This window comes from Elgaria multicarinata, chromosome 1 (assembly GCF_023053635.1).
Source record: "Elgaria multicarinata webbii isolate HBS135686 ecotype San Diego chromosome 1, rElgMul1.1.pri, whole genome shotgun sequence".
NCBI classification, from domain to species: domain Eukaryota; kingdom Metazoa; phylum Chordata; class Lepidosauria; order Squamata; family Anguidae; genus Elgaria; species Elgaria multicarinata.
In genome coordinates this window covers 132,423,873-132,447,339 of record NC_086171.1, presented here as the reverse complement: position 1 = coordinate 132,447,339, position 23,467 = coordinate 132,423,873, and positions in this window count along the sequence as shown.

The following is a 23,467-nucleotide window of genomic DNA, read 5'->3' as shown; positions in this document are numbered from 1 at the left end:
GTGATGGTCATGGTGCAAGGAGCACCTAGTATAACAGTGCCACGACATGGGACTGAGGACTCTCCCTGTCTGCCTTTGGGTATCTTTAAAATGGCTTCTTCTGCTGCTGCCTAGGTCAGAAGGTGTCTTACTCTCTTCCTGTTTCTAATGAATGATGACTTTCTCCCTTTGATACTTTTATATTAAGGGATTTTTAAAATTATGTATCAGTTATGAAACTGATTTGAATAGTCTTTTACAGGGAGATGCTATGGATAACAGTGTTTGATATATTTTTATTTGGAACTACTTTGAGTATAGTGTCTACAAAAAGGTGGTATACAAATAGAGTAGTGAGACTTTGGGGACTATCGTCTGCAAAATTTGATTACTTTTTCCCCATTACCATCAGTAGTTTGCATAACCCATGGGTCTGTTGAAACAAAGCTTCTATTTTATGTTCTCCAGTCCAAGAAACCAGGAATAAACAGTCCCCCACAAAGAGATGGGTGTCAATGTTGCCTTTCCTCTCTATTCTGTTGTAAGACAAATGTGTTGTAAAAACATGAACTGAGCCAGTATTTGTAAACACTTGCTACATCTCGATACATTTCACCAATGACCAAATGTTCTCTTGAACTGCAACTGTGGAGTTTTAAAGAGTTTTTAAGGAGCACTATTAAAGGCTTAATCAAACAACAACAGCATGTACCAAATGGAGTGAACTCCCTATGTACAACAGCGTGAGGGAGAGTGTGAAGAAAAAAGTAGTTGTTGATATCCAAAATCACTGAAATGGAAGTGTCTAATTCCAATTTCCAAAGACTGGAGGGAAATAGTCTGCACAAGGAAGCGACTCTTCAAAAAACCTAAGGCTCTTCTGGCACCTTAAAGACTAATAAATTTATGTCATAATAAATTTTAATTTTTAAGGTGCCACAAGACTCTTTATTGTTTTTGCTCCAACAAACTGACACTTCAAAACTTTCAAAATATTTGTATTTCCCTTGGAATCCTGATAGGGTTAGTGTGCCATTTCAGATGACCACGTGCAAAGCTATTTTACGATTGTTTTAAAATGAGAAGAGCTTGGTTTGTATTGAGTTTCCATCATTACCTTTGTAAATTCAGCACATTTGGCCAATTATTCTTGCTTAGAACTTCACGTATGCGAGAGCAGCTTCTTCTTCTTTTTCTTCTTTGTAATGAAAAGTAAGTACCCCCATTTAATATGCTTCATTAATTTAAATTGTACCACTAGGGCAGGAGTGAACAACTTGTGGCCTTCCAGTTGTTTTGGTCTATGACTTCTATGGTCCCTCACCAGTGTAGGCCAAAGGATCTGGAAGAGTACAAACTGTTCAACTCTACACTAGGGGGTTCCTGGTTGAGGTGAAATTTGAAATGGGGAGTTACTAGCTCAGTTTTCATAGTCTTACCTGTCAGTTAAAATTGAGATCCTCGTGGATTTCATTTGGTCCCCATTTTTAAGCAAACGGATCTGATTAGTTCGCTTCTGGAATTAATACAAAGATCGGTATGCAATAATCATTCAGATTATGCATTCCCTGAATTTTACAATACAGTTGGAAAAATGCATAGAAAAATGCTTACAAAAGTGCATATTTTAGGATAAAATGTATACAAAAATGAATTTTTTTGATAAAATGCATGTATAATGTGTATTTAAGTATTTAATGTGATAGTTTTTGGTGCAATTTTTTGTTTTTTAAAAATTGCATACTGATGCAGAAACAGGACATAATGGGCTTAGGAATGAATACATACAAAAGTAGAACTAGCCTGTACCAGAATTAGAGTGATCCATCCCAATACAAAAGCGCTTCTTCCTTTATGACATGCGTTCAGTTTCTGTTTGCTAAGCACTAGCAACGTTATACAGGAAAACAAAGTTGGCCTGAGATAGAGATCTTGTGTTGTCCCTTCTCCAATTATTCTGAATCCTGTCACCTCCTCTTCTTCTCAGCACACAGGAGCCCTGTTCTCATGACATCGCTGTTGATATGGAGCCCTGGACCTTATTTGATGCTCTGAGCATCTCCAGACCCCTGAACCCCAATGCGTTCAGTCGAAGATTTAAACAGAACCTACACATGTACAACTGTATGCACATAAGCTCTAAACTTGTGAGTGGGCACTCTGGATTTTGCAGGATTTCCAATCAAGCGCGTAGGCTCCATTCCACAAATTTTAGGTAAACACACAGAGCTCAGGGATGGATGCTGCAGTCATGATCCTGCTCCCCTCACACTTCTTCACATCCACATATGTCAAACCTGTGTCCATGTTGCTCATGTGGGGTGGGGAGCTATATGGGTGCAGTTGATCACATTCAGCATTATTTTAGAGTGGGGGTTAAAAGCCAAGCCTGCAATTCCTCAAGAAGGGAGCAAACATGAACTGGAAATGTGTGATTGGTTCCAAGTTAACAAAAGTGAAATGAAATGTTTTGTTTAAAAATAAAGCCTTTATCAGGGTACACTTGTAAGGTTTTGAATAAACAATACCCCAATTGATTCAAAATTCTGTTTATTGATGTATATTATTAGATATCTGTTTCTTCCTGTCCCTGGTGCTACTACTACTACTACTACTACTACTAATAATAATAATAATAATAATAATAATAGCAGGAGGAGGAACAATAATAACAACAGTAATAATACTTTGCATTTATATAACCCTTCTGAGTGTTCAGAGCACTTAACACACACTATTTTAGCAATCCTACAACTGTACTCTAAAGGTGACCAGATAGATTGCTGTGGCTGAAGGAATAGTAGCTTAGCAAGGAACACTGGTGTGTTCCTGGTGAGAACTAGAGAAATCAGGCTCTCTGTTCACACTCTGATTCACTGTGCTATACCAGCTGTCACATAAAGAAGCACTCCTTCTTTACTCCCTTGAAACAAACAGGTCTCTTTTTACAACATGTAGACAGTTCTGTTTGCTAAGCAGTAGCCAAGTTATGCAGCAAACTGCAATGTTATTTAATTAATCCTGAAAGCTCCAGCATTCCACTAAGCATTGTATCATCAGAAAACATCATCATTGCTTAGCTGATTTCTGGCTCTATTATGTAGATTTTATTGTAGATTAGAGACATCAGCTATGATTTATACAGAACTTTCTCAAAACAGCCGACATCCGAGAAATGACCCCCACTAGCTTCAGTTAAATCTCCTTTCAGTCAAACATCTGCTCTGTATTTGTGCTGATTTGTTGATTTGTTTGTTTGTTTTGCACAAAACAGAATTGGGCCAGGAGTTTGTGTGCTCACTCATTATGTACCCTGCACAGGACAGTTCCTTTACTCCCACATACCTTCCCCCCTTTTTTCCTTTTCTCTTTTTTCTGATGATCAACAGTTTTATTTGGGATAATGAGTGTGGGATTTGCTCTGTGGATTAAAGAGTGTTTCCCAATGTTATGCTTTACACAAGTGCCATTTAGCAATTGTTCTTATACAAAACAGCAGCTTGAACATTTAATCAAGAAATGTGACTTCCATTGATATATCTTTCTGCATAAAATTGGTTGCGTTCAGATGATGAGCCTTTTAAACAAAAACAAAACAAAAAACAATATTTTGTGCTGCTTTTCAAGACAAAAAAAGACTTCCCAAAACATTTTACAATTATAAAACTTTTTTTTTTAAAAAAACAAAAGCCTAAAAAAATCTCTAACAACTTTAAACTAACATTTACCCAAGCACACAAGTCCTTCACACTTCCCTTCATGCAACCCGCAATTAAGCCAGGAAGCTGCCAATTAACCATAATTTTCTTTTTCATCTGAATACGGTTATTGGCTTCAGAACAAGCCAGGATCTTTAACTATCTACTAGTTCCTAGTTAATTAGAGACTTCCTGAGATAATTGTGGCTCAGCAAAGGGATGCATGTGTGGTCAAAAGACACATTCATATTCAGCTTATCAGGTCTAGGGAGGATTGCCTTAACTGGGGCTATTGGCTCCCTTTGTACCATGCTCATAATCCACCAGTAGGGTTGATAAGATCCATGCTGGATCAGACCAAGGGTCCATCTAGTCCAGCACTCTGTTCACACAGTGGCCAACTAGATGTCAACAGGAACCCACAAGCAAGACACGGTACAACAGCACCCTCCCACCCATGCTCCCCAACAACTGCTGTATATAGTCTTACTGCCTCTGATACTGAAGGTAGTACATAGCCATCAGGAGTAGTAGCCATTGATATCCTTCTCCTCCATGAATTTATTCAACCCTCTTTTAAAGCCATCCAAATTGGTGGCCATCGCTACATCTTGAAGTAGCGAATTCCATAGTTTAAGTATGTGCTGTGTAAAGAAGTCTTTCCTTTTATCTGTCCTGAATCTCCCAATCAGCTTCATGGGATGACCCTGGGTTCTAGTATTATGAGAGAGGTAGAAAAATGTCTCCTTGTCCACATTCTCCACACATAATGCATAATTTTGGACACCTCTATCATGTCTTCCCTTTTTTCCAAGCTAAACAATCCCAGCTGTTGTAACCTTGCTTCATGGGAAGATGCTCCAGCCCCTTGATCATTTTAGTTGCCTGTTTCTGAAGTTTTTACATCTCTATATATATATTTAGGTGTGATTATCAGAACTGTACACATTATTCTAAGTATGGTCACACCATAGATTTGTATAAAGGCAGTGTGGTACTGGCAGTTTTATTCTCAATTCCTTTTCTAATAATGCCTAAAGTGGAGTTGTCCTTCTTTACAGCGGTCACACACTGGGTTGATATTTTCAAAACTAGAATGCATTTTTGTGGAAGAAGAGAAAGAGCATGGCCGACTACTTTACCAGTTTAGTGGAAGCTAATTCTTAAAACAATTTCAAAATTTTACTTTTAGACAGTTTAACATATTGTTTCTACCATTTAAGAATTACAAGATTGTGATTATTTCTATATTTCTACCAACTAAAAAGTGCTATGCCAAGGCTGGCATAGATCTGCAGCTGGTTTGTGGGGTGTATGTGTGTGTCTGCAGACCACTCAAAGGACAACCTCCATCAGCCCCCACCCTGGTCCATCTGCTTTCCCCCGAGCAGACATTGGAGGTGGCTGGGAGAAGGTTCCATGGTCAGATTTCTCCTTCCAAAGATAGAGCTCTCTTCACTCTTGAACAGGGATGTCCAACATTTCCTATGGCCCTTTGATGCCTTCCTGGGGACAATAGGATTGCAGTGTTCCTATAATAGAGGTTCATATCAGACAATGAGGAATCATATTTACAAGAAGAACATGAATTCCAATATCCATTTGTTCCTTGGATTTTACAGCTATAAGCTGAAGCAGGAGCTTGTCATGTGAAATGTTATAAGAAGCTTTCAGAAATTCCAAAATACATAATATCATATGACTGCAGCCTTCTCAAAACAAATAGTTTCCTTGAATGTTCTTAGGTAGATTATGGTTTCAAAATGTATACCCTTTAGCTGGTATTGGAAAGGACATTAACATATACCATGCACCCATGTATTAGTCCGCAAGATTAATGAGCTCTGCGTATTTGCTTGCACAACTGTGCACATTTGGAGAACTTTTCCCAGGCAACATTTTAATGCTGACTTTCAGCTCTTCAGAGCAGGTATAGGTCTGAAACATGTTCTACTTTCCCAGGGGTGCCAAAAGAATGCAACTCCCAAACTGGGAAATGTGCCAAGACGGAGAGGTGGAAAACTGGTCATTGACCTACAGACGTCTACAACTCAAGGATGAATTCCAAATGTTCTATAGCTGTGAAGGTTCCAAAGGATGAGGGGAGTTGGAGGTGAAAAAGATCTAAATGTACCACAATGAGAAGCAGATATCATTTCATCATAACCAGTGAAACAATTTATACCAGATTTAATATAAGACTTAACAAATGCTCTAAGGTTAGGAACATCAGAATCTGCCTTATATTGAGTCAGATCCTTGGTCCATCTTGACCAGTGTTGTTGAAACTGACTGGCAGAGTCTTTCTGGTATTCTTTACTATCCCTACCTGGAGATGCTCTACTACTGAGCTATAGCCCTCCCCCACCTTGTTGTACAGTAAAGCCTGTAAATTCTTATTTAATTTTAATTTAGCTACGTTCTGGAATGGATAGCAATTTCATGAAAATGAATGGTTAAGATCTCCAAATAACTCTAGAGTAAACTACAATTCCTTGCCCTGAATTAAGGAATGTTGCTACACCAGATTTTTCATCTTTAAATTTACACCTAATCTAAAATGATGTAGACAACGGGTGATTCCAGATGAGGTTTTGATTCTGCCATTGCTCTGACTCATTCACAGAATTTTATGTGGGATCCAGGCAACGTTGTCTTCTGCTCATAACCGTCCTGTGTTTTCTCACTACTTCTCCCATCTTTTTTTCTTACTGCAGAAATTCTGATAAGGAGAAAAAGATGGAAGAGCTGCACAATGGCTTCTGATTGGTAGCACTAGGAGCTCTCCTTCTAGAAACACACAGGCTTATTTACTCCTTTCTTTTCAAAACTTATTCTCCTTTCATTTTGTCGTTTCCTCCATTCTCTCAGTAAATTGACCCCACATCTGTAATGCTAGACCGATAGGGTATCTTGGGAAGTATAACAACACTTCCCAAGATATTGGCGTGAAATCTCACAAGAGAGGGCAGAGCATGATGGGAATTGTAGTATGAGATGTAGGTCAAAAATTGTCGGATGAGTTAGTATTCTGGCATCCTTTTTCCTCCTCTCTGAAACCTTGCAGTTTGATTAGAAGCAACCCAACCCTGGCAAAAATTCAGCAGAGCATGAGATATTATTACCATTTCTGAAGGCACAGCAATTGTGTAGAAAACTGTTTATCACAACCGGTATGCTATATCCAAAGTGTGGAGGCATGTACTTAAGCGTATTACAGATAATAATGGTTCTCATACTGAACTGCATACAAAAATGAGAGTGTTACGTTGTGGCGGTGGGAGACAGGAGAATATTTTCCTTAATTATAGCATTTATTATACACAGGATTAGCAGCAGGCTCACTATCCATGTGTTCCAAAGTAACAGTCAGGGAATGCCTTTAGCAGGACCAACTGAAAAGTCATGAGTAAGTCAGCATGCTTTTGAATGCACAAGACTCAATCACAGACACGTTAAACATAAACACAAACGTGGGAAGAGGAGGAGAACATTGGTGGTGTGTATGTGTGTGTGGGGGGGGGGGGTAATATGGCCTGCAGTTGATCATACTGTTAAAATGGAGTGAGGGAGGTGGGATGGCTGTGTCTACTAGGAGACATAGGCAGCAGTTATTTAGGCCTGCAATTCTAAAAAACATAGGGTAAGACCTTCCCTCTGGAAGGTCATTTACCCACAGGACTCTCTACAAGGGACTATCCAGACCCCCAAATCTGTCAGCACTTTTCTTTTTCTGTTATGATGTCTGCAACATACTTACATAAAAGACTGTTGTATAGAAACCAGTGTTATTTATTTCCAAGAAATTGTGCTTTTAGGAAATTGTTAGTAATTTAAGACTGTAATCCTGTATCCACTTAAATGGAAGTGACACCTATTGAATGCAGTAGGACATACTTTTGAGTAGTCATGTGTAGGATTGAACTCTTAAGACCTGTTCAGGTATTTGCCTCAATACACAAGGACTTTATGTGAGTAGACTGGCATAGCCGTGTTACTGGCCCTACCTCCTTCATCTTCTGATACGGTGGACCCAACCACTGAGTTTAGAGCTCACCATGTTAAACCAACAAGGTCTGAAAGGGAGTTCTACACGCATTTGCTTGAATGCGAGTAGAACTCTCTGCACAATTGAATTCCCAGTCGTGCAGAGGGTTCTGTTCACATTCAACATAACAAGGCCCTCATCTATAAGACAGCGAAATGGCTTCTAATTGAATTATAAGCCGATTTTTACCTGATTCGAATTAGTAAACGAGCGTCACATTGCAGCAGCAACAGCAATTTATATCGGTGAAAGGAGAGAGGGTAGAAACAAATGCAACAAAAAAGGGAAAGGCACGGAGCTCCACATCCTGCAACTGGCAGTGTCAGAAGAGCTGGAGGGAAAGGGAGGCTCTGTAAAAGAGCCTGCTCCGGGGACACAAGATGCCAGTTCCTTTCCTTACCGCACCCCACCCACCCAGATTGGTTCAATCATGGCTTCATCATACACTTTCCCAGAGGAGGGGATGTGGGGATTGGGCAACTGGCAACGGCTATCGAGCTGGAGCGGAAGGGAGGCTCTGTAAAAGAGCCTGCTTGGGGGGGGGATGTGGAGAGGGTCAATGCAACACCCTTTGCTTTCTGTAGAGGTGCAGCAGATCTCTGGGGGTTGGTGCTGTTTCTAACAACCCAATTGCCGGTGGCGTTTTGCAAAAAAGAAAAGAAAAAAAAGAATCCTGTTTTTCTACTTTTGGCCAGGTCTAATTGTACACAGCAGTGAGTAGAAGGTTAAAATGTGACCACTTCCCACCGGTGCCTCCCCTGCTCCCCTTCCCAGCCAGAGCCTGATGGGGGCAGCTCCACTGGGGTGTTTCCCAGCTCAGTGCCCCACTACTGGTTCGTAGGGCACCAGCCACAGCCCTCTGTTCTTCTCGCTCGCTCAGCTGATGCTCTCGTCGGCCGTGCTGGGCAGAGCGTCGCGCGTTTCCCGGAGCCTCCAGGCCTGCAGCAGCCAATCACAGCAAAGCAATGCCCACATGTCAAAATACGACTTAACGCCCCCAGGGACACATAAGCATAATACGACGCAAAGTCGAACCATAGCCTAAAAGTCGCGGTAAAATGCGAAGGTAAAGATTCGAATTATCGCAGGGAAAAGCCGTGGCGGCGTATGGGTGGGTACATCGTGTAACCGCTTGCAAGAATGTGCGCAGTTACACCGCCGTAAAGCAGCCAAATAGATGGGGCCAAGGTCTGAACTGAGAGGAATAGGGGTAACATGTCTGGCGATTTTGGGTTCGGGTCTACCCTCCACCCACTTAAAGGACAGAATGCTGATGTCAAAGCACCCTAAGAATCCAGTGCCCTGCTGGCAAGAGCCAGACAAGGTAGGAGGAACGACACAGGCATTTTTGCCTCCCATTCCTCCTTAAAAACATTTAGAGCTAGATGGCCCTCTGAAGCCATCTAGCTTGCTTACCTGGCAGTGGTTGGGAATGGAAAGGCTTGTGGATCTATCAGATCCATGGCCTTTCCACTCCCCTTCCATCCCTACCCACCAGGAAGCCCCCTTTCCACCCTCCCTGTCCTCAGTCAAGGTCACAACAATCACCTCAAAAGAGGAACCACCGTGGAACCTTCTACTTCAGCTCAAGAGAGGTGGGGGAATCCCCATTTGGATTCCTTCCCCCAACCCCCATCTGTCACCTCAGGTGGGGTGGGGAATCCACCATATCCTATGTCCCTGGAACACCCTCGTGTATACCATAAGATTGCTCTGCCCTTTACTTTTGCTTCCCCACAATATTGAGTTCTGCAGTTAAGGAGGTGTGTTACTACAACCAAAATTCAGGAGCAGGAGAGGCTGTTGTATCCATCCTATGCACTATAAAAAAACCCAATGCACTGGAGCTCCGGCATACCAGCGTTTTATCATACTTTTGTCCTGCCTTATTTATCATTTTGCCCCATGACCCTCACACAGCGGCGTCCCTGTCCTGCAGTTATCTCACCTCTTCCCTTCCATTTTTCATGTTTTTCTGGGGCAGGGAAAGTGCAGTATTTTTTCTCCACATGGGATAAAACCACCCTTCCGTTCCCGTCTATTGCTGTCATTGCGCTATGTTCGCAGAGTATCCCTTCTTGGGTGGGTGTGCATTGAAGGGTGGTCTTGCTGATGAAAGAGGAGGGTGGGGGATATTCTCCAGTCCATGAGCCACTCAACCGGGAAGGTTGACGGAGGGAGAGAGGGCATGTGAAGGCCCCACACAGAAGGAAGTATCATCTCACCTTTAAAGGCAGAAACAGCACCCAGCCCATGAAATGCGAAATCACCAAAATGCTAGACAAGAAAACCAGGGAGAGGGGGAAAGTCCATCACAATGTCCATCAACCACAAGCAGTGAACTGGAGGGGGTGAGGAGAAGGGGAGGAGATGGGGCAGGCACAAGAGCGGAAGAGCGAACAAGTGAAAAGAGATTTCGCTGATACGATGGCGATACCAGAAAGGCATGTGAAAGGAACCAGCGCTTGACACGCTAATAAAACGGAGGTGGAAACATACCTGAGGAAAAAAGTAGGTGTGACGGACCCCTTGGTTGATTTGTCCAGAAAGCTTAGTAAGAATGTGTAAGATTTAGCCACAACTAAGCACTTGAAGGTGCCAATAGTTTATCTTGGGAAAAGTTAAGCATGTAAAACTTAAAAGTGCCCAACCTATGTAGTTATATTTCAACAATTTGAGTACAAATGTATGCAGATGTGTTTTTGTAGAGAGTAGTACTGATAATTAACAAGATGATAAAGGTATTATACAGGTGAAATAGTAGAGCAAGATAAATAGGGTTTCTACAAAACACAGTCATTCCTTAGCTCCTGTTCAGTAGCTCTGTCGGGATTCCTAGACATTTGTTTCTGTATCTAAATCTTCATGGTTCATGCCCAGCACAGGTGACTCAGAGATTACTGTCTGAACAAGTCTGACTATTATTACCAGAACACCAAAGTTTACCTCATACAATGTCACCATTCCCCTTCCTCAGAAAACAAAATATTGAAAAGATCATTCTGCAGTCATTTTCAAGGCACAAAGATAGCTATATCTTTGTGAGAAATGACCTTTCTCAACTTCCGTTCGCAGAAGGAGAGATAAATGACTCTTTATGTTATTCATACTTTTAAAAAAAAATCTCTCCTGGATCTTTCAAAAGTGATTGTTTCACCTAACAAATAACTTGGACAATTTATATATAAACACTGCATGAATAAAACATGCAATGCTACTTATGTACTCAGAATATTCTCTTCATTTTTCTTTTCTTACCAAATCCATCAAGTTAGCCTCTAGTGGTAATAAGAGTTGATAATAGTATAATTTGCATTGAGGGAATGAGAACATTAATTATACTGCCACATTGTTTTTAGCATGACAATAAACAAGATTTATTCTAACAAAGGTTATGATATAGTAACTTTTAAGTTAAAGCTTTGCTATTTTGGTATAAATACCATTCCACTTTTTTAAAAAAACTATACAAATAAATATTTATTATTGCATTTAAATGTTTATTTTTAATGCAACCATTTTAAATTAGAACAAACACTGCAATAAAATAAGCATAAAATATACTATACTATTTTGTAAAAAAATGTCACATAAAGCGGCTTGGATTTTGTTTCTTTGGAAAGACATTTCAAAACAGACATGGACAAATTATGAAAACAAACTGTGCCATGGGATAAAGTGGCCTCTAATGCTACAATCCCACTTGCCTGCGAGTAAAACCCATTGAACTTGATGGGACTTTCTTTTGACTAGATTTGTATAGGGAGTATCTTCAGTTTGCACATTTTACATATAACTTAGCACCAAGCTATATATATAAAGAAGGAGATCCATGAAACAGGTTCTCCTATGGGTTATTAAAATGTAAATAGCACTTATGTGTACATGTGTATGGAATTAGGATTGGGTGTACGTTGCTGGCAGAGCGGGGTGGATGGGGTTTAACACACATACATTTCCCCAGTTAAAATTGGTCTATGGACACTTCTGTAGGGTTTTTCCCTGCAGGGCAACTAGCAGCTTCAGGGATGTGAATGAACTGGGAAAAAGTGTGGAGCTGAGAAGAGTTAGCTCCCCCTGCCCCACTTTCACCAATTGCCATAGTCCCAATCCAGATCAGCTACCCCACGTGCAAACACACCTACTATTGACTTGTTTTAAGTGCACAGGAAATTCTGTTCGTAGATTTCTCCCATATTATTTACTTTGGCCCTTTTTATACCTGTGGGATTGGATCCAGGATCTTCCTTCCATGAGAGGAAGGGTTCCACTCACAGAAGGTTCCTTTACCCAATTTGTGGGGACCCCCTTACACCTACATCACAGATTACCCTGTTTAGTAGGGTCTCCTGACTCTCTGTATAGTATTTTCAATGGGCTAGACAACCTCCCCTGGAAAGGAGGGGGAACAGAGAAATATACTTCTGCCAGTGTTATTGAATCAGTCAATCTGGATCCAACCCCAGGAGTTCTTCCCAGGCATGTGGGAAGACTACTTTTATTAGCAACTGAGATTACAGATTAAAGTAGGCATTTTGAAAACTAGTGATCTCACCCTTTAGGGTTAATGCAAAAAGAATAGTCATACTAGGTAGCGTAAATACCACTACTGCCAACTTGTCGGTTTTCAAGTTGATGATACCTAGCAGCTGCATTTCCTTTATATAAGAAAGCTGCAAACCTGCCAAGTCTGAGCCTTTAAAAGTGAGACTCATTTTGTTCTTCAGAAGTCTAGTCATAAGCTGTCTTACTTCTTCAAAATAGACATTCCCAGTGTGGTTCAAGAGGGTATTAAAATTTCATTCTTTTTCTGCGCAAAACCCCCAATTCTTCTTTTAGGTGCTGTTACCAAGACATTTTATAAACATATCAGGTATGTTTAACTGATATAAATCCCCATTGGGTGCAGTTTTCTAGGGAGACCCTATTATGCTGAACAGTAACTGCACAATTTATTGAAAGAAAATGTGGCTGTTAAGGACAATCAGAGGATTTTCAGGACCTGTTTTAAAAGATCCTTTACACTTGTTTTAAAAAAATAATAGAAAGAGGAGGAAATAATATTCAAACCATTCCTGCATTTTGATTAGGCCACCAGCAAGATACCTGGGAGATGTTGGAATGTCTATGAAAATTTGGCCTAAGCTAGGTGTGATCTTGCACAGCAAATGGTCAGAGTCTTTAGTCAAACCATTGGAAAATATGTCCCTCATGTATCCAGAAAGATCGCCAAACAGCCATTATCTGGCCACGTTCATTTGCATTCATAGCTCTAGGGCATTTAGTCTACTTATATGAGGGATAAAAGTGGGGAGGAGGAGACATCTATATGTGTGCAAGGCCTTCTGCCAACATCCCCTTCCCCTCAGTCCTTGACCTTCTCATACTGATCAGAAAGGCCTGCAGAAGCTTTCTACTCACCTTCATGGACCACGCACAGAAACTTCCACATGATTGATAAAGCAGGGTTCCTAATTAAGTGGAGGCGTCTACTTGCATTCAAGTAGACATGAGTAGAAGCCCTTTTCAGATCCCTCTCATTGACATGGTACATTGAGGGACTGAGTGTTGGAGATGGACACAGGGCTCATGTATGTTATACATGCTGATAATTGTCCCTTGTTGGGCTATTGTCCAGACATGGGTATTTGTTTCTCCATCCAACAATGTCTTTTGTTTTTACTATACAGTAGGCACAACGCCCCCAATCTGGATCTTAAAAGCCTCCTACCATCCCACACACACATTAGAGTGCCTTCTCTAGAGTAAAAATTGAAGGAAAAAAAGACATAGCTGCTAGACACAGATTAAAAGTAATGTCTGTTTCAGCCCTCTCTTAACCTTAACACGGAAGTAGGAAGTGCCCAAAATGCAAACCAACTGGTTCTGTCTGGTTTTTTCCTGGAGCAGCTATGCATATTTATTTGTCGTTTATTGCTACTAGCCTTCCTCTCCCTGTGATCCTTCTGCTGCTGGCAGTGAGGGGAGGTTCAACTCCCAAATACTAAAAATCTTTTGCTATGGATGTGTTTCTTCATTGAGCTGTATATGAAGGTCATGAACCTCTATCATTTTCCCATTCTGCTTCTGCACAATTGTTCCTTGATTGCTTCTGAGGGAATTTAAGTAAAGCGGTGCATTCTGTCATTAGCCCCTTAAATTCCTCTCCACATTCTTGAGCTTTAGAGTGATCCAGAAAATAGTCTGCCTTGTAGCATGTTTACCCTAGTCTCTGCACTCTGATGGGAATAGTCCCTTGATACTTCCTCAGCCATCTGTTCAAGACTATAGTTTGCAATATATGAGAAGACATAAAAAGCCATTGTAACATATTTAAACAATGCTATTGAGGAAGGTGTTTTCAAAGAGAAATGTAGCACATCTCCAGAAACTCAAACTTAACAAGATGTACAGTCAGTCCACTTTTTTTTCCTTGCAAAAATGCACTCCTTTTGTTTGCAGTCATAGCTATTAAATTCTATCAAATAACATCAGGCTCATGAGCCTGCCCAGAAAAGTAGAAACACACATTTACAAGAGCTATATCCATTTCATTTGCCTACCTTTTTCATCACCCCTGGAATTAATATTTCAGTGAATCTTGAAGTAGAAGAAAGAGAAGTCTTGGGACACCAGGAGTTGCCCCCAGTGATACAGGCCTATGGATCTCCCCTTCTGGATTAGTCCTATTCTAGCAAGTAATGTCATCTCTCATTAGTAGTTCCAGAATACTAGTATTCCCTATTCTTTTAATTCATTGCAAATAAATTATTTATGTATTTAGAATATTTATTAGGGGTGTGCACGGACCCCCCGCTCCGCTTCACTTGCAGATCCGCCATTTTTCGGAGCGGGTCGCTCCGCCCCGCCCCCGCTCCGCCCACTTCCGCTCCGCTCCGCTCGGAGCTCCGGATCCGGATCCGGAGCTCCGTTTTTGCCCCCCCATAGGGTTGCATTGAAAGCTAAAAAAGTAAACAACTTTTTTTCCGTTGAAGTTAGAAACCTCACGTTTGGCACCATGACACCTCATGGGCGTATACACACACACGCCAAGTTTCAAGGCAATCCCATCATCCCCTGATTTTTGGCGAATTTTTGAAAATCGGGCACCCCACACACAACATCCCTGCGAGGTGGGCAGGGGAGGAGGGAGGGAAGGCAGGCAGGCATGCAGCTGGCATTTCTGGGGGCATAAGGAAGGGAGCCAAGGATAAGCCAGTAATGCATAGAAAATGGAATAAATCAATCAATAAACAAAGGAGGGGTGGAATTAAAAGCAGCAGTGTTGCTCAATAAACAGCAAGAAGAATTAAAAAAAAAAGGCTATATCTGTCTTTTACCAGCAATAGGGGGACGTGCCCGGGGGAGGGGGAAGTAGCTGCCAGTTCAAGACAGCCACCAACAGCTCTGAGAAGAAGTAAAACGCTCACTTCGACTCATAACAGGCATTGCTCCACCACTGAAAAGTGACCATTCACTTCAACTCATGATAGGCATTGCTCCACCGTTTTACTCTCTTTGGAAGGCTCTATGGCCTTCCAGTGCAGGAGAGAGTGGGGGCACGTCCACGATGAGATGCCCTAGGGGAGCTCATCCCCTTGCACCACATCGATTCAGTTGTTCACCAAGGTTAGGGTGGGGAGCAGTGCTGTGTTTTCTATCTCTTATTCTTGGCTTAGTATATGATTTCAGGTTGTGTTTGTGCATTTGGTGGGGCTACTGTGTTAAAAAACACGGGGAAAAGCCCGTTCAGATGAAGAAAGAGAAGTTTCCCAGAATCCCAAGTTACCTGTTTTGCCTATGCCCTCCTCCAACTTTGGGATCATCATGACCGGGAGCTGACTCTGCCCCTCAGCCCTTTGAAAAAGGTATTTTTCCCGCCGATTTTTAAAAAACTTCTAGCCCGCGACCCGTACGATGCAGAAAGTTGAGAGTGGTCTCAAAATGACCCCCATCCACGACTCTCTGTGCACAAGAATTTTCAGAACGATAGCTTAAACCCCCCCCCAGTTATCCCCGATTCTTTCCCTCAATGCAATCCTATGGGCGAAAAGCCGAAACGGAGCCCCGCGGTTGACCCTATTTTTAAAAAACTTCTAGCCCGCGACCCGTACGATGCAGAAAGTTGAGAGTGGTCTCAAAATGACCCCCATCCACGACTCTCTGTGCACAAGAATTTTCAGAACGATAGCTTAAACCCCCCCCCAGTTATCCCCGATTCTTTCCCTCAATGCAATCCTATGGGCGAAAAGCCGAAACGGAGCCCCGCGGTTGACCCTATTTTTAAAAAACTTCTAGCCCGCGACCCGTACGATGCAGAAAGTTGAGAGTGGTCTCAAAATGACCCCCATCCACGACTCTCTGTGCACAAGAATTTTCAGAACGATAGCTTAAACCCCCCCCCAGTTATCCCCGATTCTTTCCCTCAATGCAATCCTATGGGCGAAAAGCCGAAACGGAGCCCCGCGGTTGACCCTATTTTTAAAAAACTTCTAGCCCGCGACCCGTACGATGCAGAAAGTTGAGAGTGGTCTCAAAATGACCCCCATCCACGACTCTCTGTGCACAAGAATTTTCAGAACGATAGCTTAAACCCCCCCCCAGTTATCCCCGATTCTTTCCCTCAATGCAATCCTATGGGCGAAAAGCCGAAACGCAGTTTGAGCCCCGCGGTTGACCCGATTTTTAAAAAAATATTGCACGTGAACCACAGCACGCAGAGAGGTGAGAGTGGTCTCAAAATGACCCCCATCCACGACTCTCTGTGCACAAGAATTTCCAGAACGATAGCTTCAAAAACAACGTAGTTATGCGCGATTATTTGCCGCAATGCAATCCTATGGCGAAATGTTTTCAAGATGGCGACCGGAGCGCTCCGCCTGAACTCGGAGCTCCGAAAAATGGTCGCTTCTCTTCGCCTTGCTTCTAGGGGGTCCGCGGTCCGCTCCTACTCCGCCTCTGGGTAAGGCGGAGCAGGCCAATCCGCTACTGCTTCTACGCTCCTAATCGGAGCGGAGCACATCCCTAATATTTATATACTGCTCCCCATCAAAATTTTGGAGTGGTGTACAAGATAAAATAAAAACAGAATAAAAACACATTAAAGTAGTTTAAAAAAAAAAAAAGCAAAATGCAAACTGAACTATCGCTGGTCATCAAGAGAAGGCTTCCTGGAACGACATTTTCAGGAGGTGCCGAAAGGAATACAAAGTTGGCACCACATAGACCTATCAGAGGATAGGTCTATGTGGAACCACCAGGAGCATGCCCTCAGATGACCTCAGTGACCAGGCAGGTTGATAGGGGAGAGGGGGCTCTCTCAGGTATCCTGGTCCAAATTTGTTTAGGGCTTTGTACACTAGTACAAGAACTATAAACCTGGCCCTGTAGCGAATATGCTTTAGAATACCAAAACATTTAGTGCTGACTTCAGTCTTTTGTGGATCATGTTGTTGGTTATTGTGAAGAAATGCCATCTATATAATCCTTGTTGTTCTGTAGTGTTTACTTTGTGTGGTCTCTGGGAGGCTATAATGTATCTGAGTAGGCCTGAGGACTTGCTTTGTTACTCCCAAAGACCTGTGTAGTAGTTGCTTAGTAGCATTCTGAAGTGGGAGAAAGAGACAATTGCTTTGAATTTTTATAGATGGGGACTGGATCAGGTGAATTCAATTCTGATTGGTTGGGGATTCTGGTTACGTGGAAAAGAGCAGCTGGGAAATGACAGTTGAGGGATTCTGGGATTCTGTCAGTAGTTAGTGTCTGCTGGTTGGTGGTTGGTGCCTGCCCGAGACTTGAGATCTGTTGGAGGAGCCTTTCTCCGCATCCCACCAATGCAACATATATGCTATGGTGGGACAAGGGAGAGGGCTTTCTCTGTTGTGGCACCCTGATTGTGGAATGCCCTCCCCTTGGAGGCCCGACTGGCGGCAACACTGATTTTATTTTGATGCCAAGTAAAAACATGGCTTTTTAACAAAGGCTTTGATGGTTAAATACACTAAGATGGCACATTGTTTTAACCGTTTTAACTGCTTTTGCTGCTTTAAAATTATATATTGTTTTAACTTGATTCATGGTTTGTTTTTAACTGTGTGTATTTATTGTTTTATACTGTATGCTTTTGTTTGTACGCTGCTCTGAGATCTTAATGATATAGGGCGGGATATAAATGTTTTAAATAAATAGTAAATAGAAGGTGTAGGAGAAAGCTGCGGAGAAAGTGAATATCTAAGGCTTGGATATGCTATTCCTTATCTATGGGATAACCATGCGTGGGTGATAAAGGTCAGGAGTAGGGTGCAGGTGGCTGTGTTATGCCAGGAGGCTGCCCTAAGTTCTTGCCAGAAGAAGAGTACACAGGCAGGCATTAAAACCCAGATTAACAGTCCAAGCAGACAGAAATACAACAGGAGGTGCTTTGGAGTCAGAGGGAGATCGTACCAAGCGCTGGACCTGATTATGGGTGTATTTGGCTGAAGTGGACATTTAGGGAATTCTGTTAGTAAGCAGTTGTTTGAAAACCCCCAAAGTAAACATTAGTATGTCCTTATGAAAAAAATATCCCTTAAAATATCCCTTAATATCCCAAGTCATGTAGGGGAAGAATCCACACATTTTTAATACCATTTAAGAAGAGTCCTTTTAACAGTGAATTGAAATGTTTCAAAAGCACCAAAACACTAATGAAGAGACATACCCTGCTTGGTGTGCCCCAGGCTTGCTGAGGAAGGGAGGGAAAAGAGAGCGAACGCCTCTGTTTGCAGCCGGCGTGGCGGTGCAAAAGGACTGTTCTTAAACAGTATTAATACATGTGTGGACAGAGGAGGGTCTTGTTGGCAGCACGGCTCCGGACAACTCAGGCTGATGGAATGCCTCTCCCGGCATGACCCTACCCAAATATACTACACTCATCATCTAAGGCCCTCCTCAGAATGCCTCCTCCTAGCAGAGGTTTGCAAAAAATGGAGTGGATTTTTTTAAAAAAAATTAAGTTAGGATACTGCTGTGATTTACCTGCTTTTAAAGCACATGTGTTCTCTTGCACCAGCATTTTTGCCCCGGCGGGGGCTCCTTGGCGTGGGGCTTGCCGCTGCCATTAACCCTTCCCCCTCCCTCCCCAACCCCATTGGACTCCCAGGGGGCACTGGGCATGAGTTTGTGGAACCAAGGGGGTGGTTACCTGAAAAAGTTTGGGAACCACTGACTTAGAGTTTCACAATTTTATCAGCTAGAGCTTCAGGAAAACACTTGGAACTATAACAAAGAGTCTTGTGGCACCTTAAAGACTCATATATTTATTTATTCTGGAATAAGTTTTTGTGGGCACTGTCCACTTCATACATGGAAGGTTATTCAGAATAAATAATTTTGTTAGTCTTTAAGGTGCCATAAGACACTTTGTTATTTTTGCAGCAACAGACTAACAGACTAACCTCTGTTACTCAGAGCTATGAAACTCATGAAATAAACATTGCCTGAACTTCTATACCCAGGAGCCGTTACACACAAACAGCCTGGTGTAGTGGACACTCTAAATCGTACAGTAAAGAGGATGCCACATCAAGGGTGATTACATGTGGATTTGCGTTGGTATAGAGAACATAGGTTTTTGGGTTTTTTTTCATGTGGCAGATTGCTCTAGATGAGTTGCTCATCAAGAGGAGAAAAGCCTACCCTTGATTGAACACAACCACAATATGGAATCTGTTTCTGTGCAGCTGTAAAATTACAGGAAATTGGCTGAAAATACAGGATAGTTCTTGACATGATGACATTGACATGATGACATTGTTCTTTTCTTTGAGGGATGCAACAGACTTGATATGTGAGGTCCAAATCAGATCTCCCAATGTTTTGTTTTAACTTTAAAGCAGATGTGGGAAGTGGGGCTCCAGTTTTACTCAAAACAGTAGCATCAGGGAAGGAATATTTCATCCTTTCACCCTCCACTGAATTACACCTCCCCCTTGTTCTTAAGCCTTTTAAAGGAAAAAAAAAATCAGGTACCTAAATTGTGTGTAATTAGTGATGCCAACAAAACTAGAAATGTGGCTTGTAAGTAGAATCTGCTATGATCATAATAGACCTCTGCACAAATGCCCTCTCAAAATTCTCCTTTCTTTTAGTGAGCAGAGAAATTACGGGTGGGGGGACACACGATTTCACCTAATTTCTCCAGGGGAAGAGAAATTCTCCAAAAGTTTCTCACAGGTAGGACTCATCATTGACAGGGATTCTAGCATAGCCTCTTTCTTTTTCCATAAGTAATTTGGGTATTTTTTTTGTGGGGGGGGGCTGCTACGACTGCAAGTAGCAACAGCACCAACTGTGTTGGCAGGTTGACCCCCCCCTTTCCATTTTGCACCCACTGCAATGCAAGTCTTCTCACGGGTAGGTCTCAGCATTGACGGAGTTTATAGCATAGCTTCTTCCTTTTTTCATTAGGGTTCTTTTGTGCTACCATTACAAGTAGCAACCACATCAACTGGGATAGCAGCTGTCCCCATGTTGCATCCACCACAGGGCGGATGTAAGGGAGGCAGTGTTGTGTTGTGCTCCAGGGAAGAAGTGGAGCTAGCGTTGTGACTAAATTTTTCCTTCAATATCCTTGATGTTTTCTTTCTTCATGAAAGAGGTTTCCACTGTTCTGCCTTATTTTCAGGATTTATACTTTATTTTTGTAGAGTTTTTGAGCTTGCCTAATCACTGTGGGACAGCTGAGGGTGCTGCATGTGCATTTTTCTTTCTATCACACATGTCTCCATTGCTCTGCAGCCTCCCAGTCTGTGCTTTCTGATCTGGAAAAAGCCTTGCGGGAGGAATTTCCTCTCGATTTCTTCTCCTCAGCTTTCGCTGAAATGTGGGAAGCCAAGGAGGCTACAGGCTGCCAGAGAGACGATTGTACAATGAAAGACAAGGCAATCCCATACATTGCTCAGCCAACTCTTAAGTAAGGTGACCACAAGAAACATGAACCCACCCATGAGAATTTCGCCAAAATTTTCTTCTCCTTTGAAGTTGCTTTCGAAAGTACTTTCTTTTATGTTAAATTGAATGAGAAAAAAGTGGGAGAAATTTTTAGCACAGCACGCGTTCATAATGCTAGTTTCTGTACTGAGTCTGGATGGCTATCAAACGAATGTCATTATTCAAATTGAGACTGACTTTGAACATCTGCATGACTTCTTCCTTAGTCCTTTCAGCTAGAAAGGGGCTTTTTGAAAGTTCTTCCTATTTATTTATTTTATTTTATTTTATTTTATTTATTTATTTATTACATTTCTATACCGCCCATAGCCGAAGCTCTCTGGGTGGTTCCTACTTTAGAGAACGTCTTTTGTCCTTGTAGCAGCATGGATGTCTTCAGAGACAGGGACTTCCTGGAATGGACATGACCACACCAGGGCGTGTCATATGTGGTCACATCGGTATTCCACAATGCGCTACTAGGCTGTAAAACTGTGCTTGCTACTTGTGTGTGTACATGTCATTTTAAGGAAGAGGATATCTGGAGAGAAGTGATGTATCCTATGGGTGGCTGGCTGGTGGGGAAGGAGAATATTGTGCTGATGTCACAGTTGGTATATACAAAACAAGAAAGAATAATGAAGAACTTTCATCTGAGATTGGACAAAGGAATTCAGAACTTGACAAGTAAATTACAATTTCTGTTGGGCTAAGTTCTCCCATTACTAGTAGAGAGGGAGAGGGAGAGAGAGAGAGAGAGATCCTGCCATTCTGTTGATGCATGGATACCATTTCTGATTTCTGTGGTTAAAGAACAGATTGGGAGCCATAAAATCTGAGGTTCAAATGCCTGCTCTTCAATATATTCAGGCTTAAGCTGCAAGAAAAGCTAATTTATTGTGGTTACTTTCTCCCACAAAAACCTCATAATAAGCAGAGTTATAGGTACTCCTGTGAAATAATCACATGTGGTCTGGAACACAGGGAAGAGGTTATAACTTATTTTCCACTTTGCTTCCTAAATTATACTCCTGGAACACAGAAATGGGCCAAGGACCTGGCAGACAGACTCAAATCCCTTTGCAGCCGTGTACCTATGGCTGTGAGGATGTATGATATCTGGAACTGCTACCTGCTCTGAAATTATTTTTGTAGTTACGGAACATAGCTCCTAGGGCATTTCCACTTACCATAAACCTAATCAAATGCCACATTTTTTTTATGGTGTTCTTGTTTTCTAAGGAGAATATTATACAAATCAGGAACTGGCAGGCAGCATCTTTTTGCAGGAACTCAAATGGCATTTGCCCTGCAGGGTAGTTGTTGCCCTGTCAAATATGTGGAATACACACATGGATTTGGGCATACAGAATTGTAATAGAGAGGGCTGAACCTCTCATATTTCAGTGTTGCAACCTACTTTCTCTTCTATATTTCCCAGGATGCATTTGATTTCAAGAGGGTGAAATACTGACAGTGCATAATTTAAATGCTGTGCTACTTTCCTTTTCCTTTTTTTTAAATGGGGAGAGAAATAACTGAGCTCTAAAGCATGTAAGTGAGCTGAGAACAGTCAAAAGTAGCACTATTATATCTTTCAGGGGCTTTGAGCTCAATAAAGCAGATGTCCTATATTTACAAAATTGCTTTTAAAATGTTGTTTATGGGGAAAGAAAAAGATGCAAACAGTTTAACATTTTGCCCCCCAGCATTTCGGAAGTACATTTCTATAGCAAGGCATTTTATCTTATGCACATGGATGAGCCAGCAAGACCAAACTAATATCTGCAACTTCTTAGGGGTATTTCTTTACTACTACTTGCAAATAATAAGGATTTCATTTAACAAGTCAAGGGGCAGGTACAACGCTTCAGGACAATTTTCATCGCGTTTGAAATGACAGGGCAGGAAAACAGATGCCCATATTTATTCAAGGTAGGTCCCCCTCTCTCACAAATATCATATAGCCTAACTATAGAATGCTTTATTCTTCCTTTGCTTCTGATCTCAAAAAAAAATAAAATAGCACAAAAGCAAAGGTTCTCAATTGCATAATTTGAAAAAGAAAACATGGGCCCTTTCTACACCTAAGGATTACACCAGGAAAATGGAGGAATCGTCCCTGCCTGCTCTCGGGATCCCCTGTATGTCATTTGGATGCACAGGGATGATCCCAGGATGATCCCGGGATAAATGGCTGGTGTAGACATGCCCATGGTTTCTCATTACTCCTTTTTAAAAAAAAGTTTGGAGAAGTACAAATTCAACATAGAGCATAATCCAACAGCTCTCTTTCACATATTAGAGCTCCCATGTACATGGAAATCTGTGTATACTACAGATATATGACAGCACTGTCACTTACATGTACTGAGAAATCAGTGAGCTCAATGGAATCCATTAGAACTTTGAATTATAGCCGCACTCTTCACCAGAGTGCCCCCCTTCAATTATATATTTATTTTAAGAGTCAATAAACTGCACTTTCTTCCAAAAACAGAGTTCAGGGTGGTATACACAACATTTAAAATACATACAATATTAAAACAGCATAAGACATTAACAACAATACAATAACATTGAGAGGAATAAAATTATACAACCAGTGACAATGCAATATATTTGAAATACTTGGGCAAGCAAAAAGATTTTAACCTTGTTTCGACAGGAATAAAGAAGGGGTGGGCAACCAGAATGGAATCAAGTGCTGGATGACCACTTAATCATCCTTCTGTCAGTTGAATGTCATTGGGGGCCACACACTCTGACATCA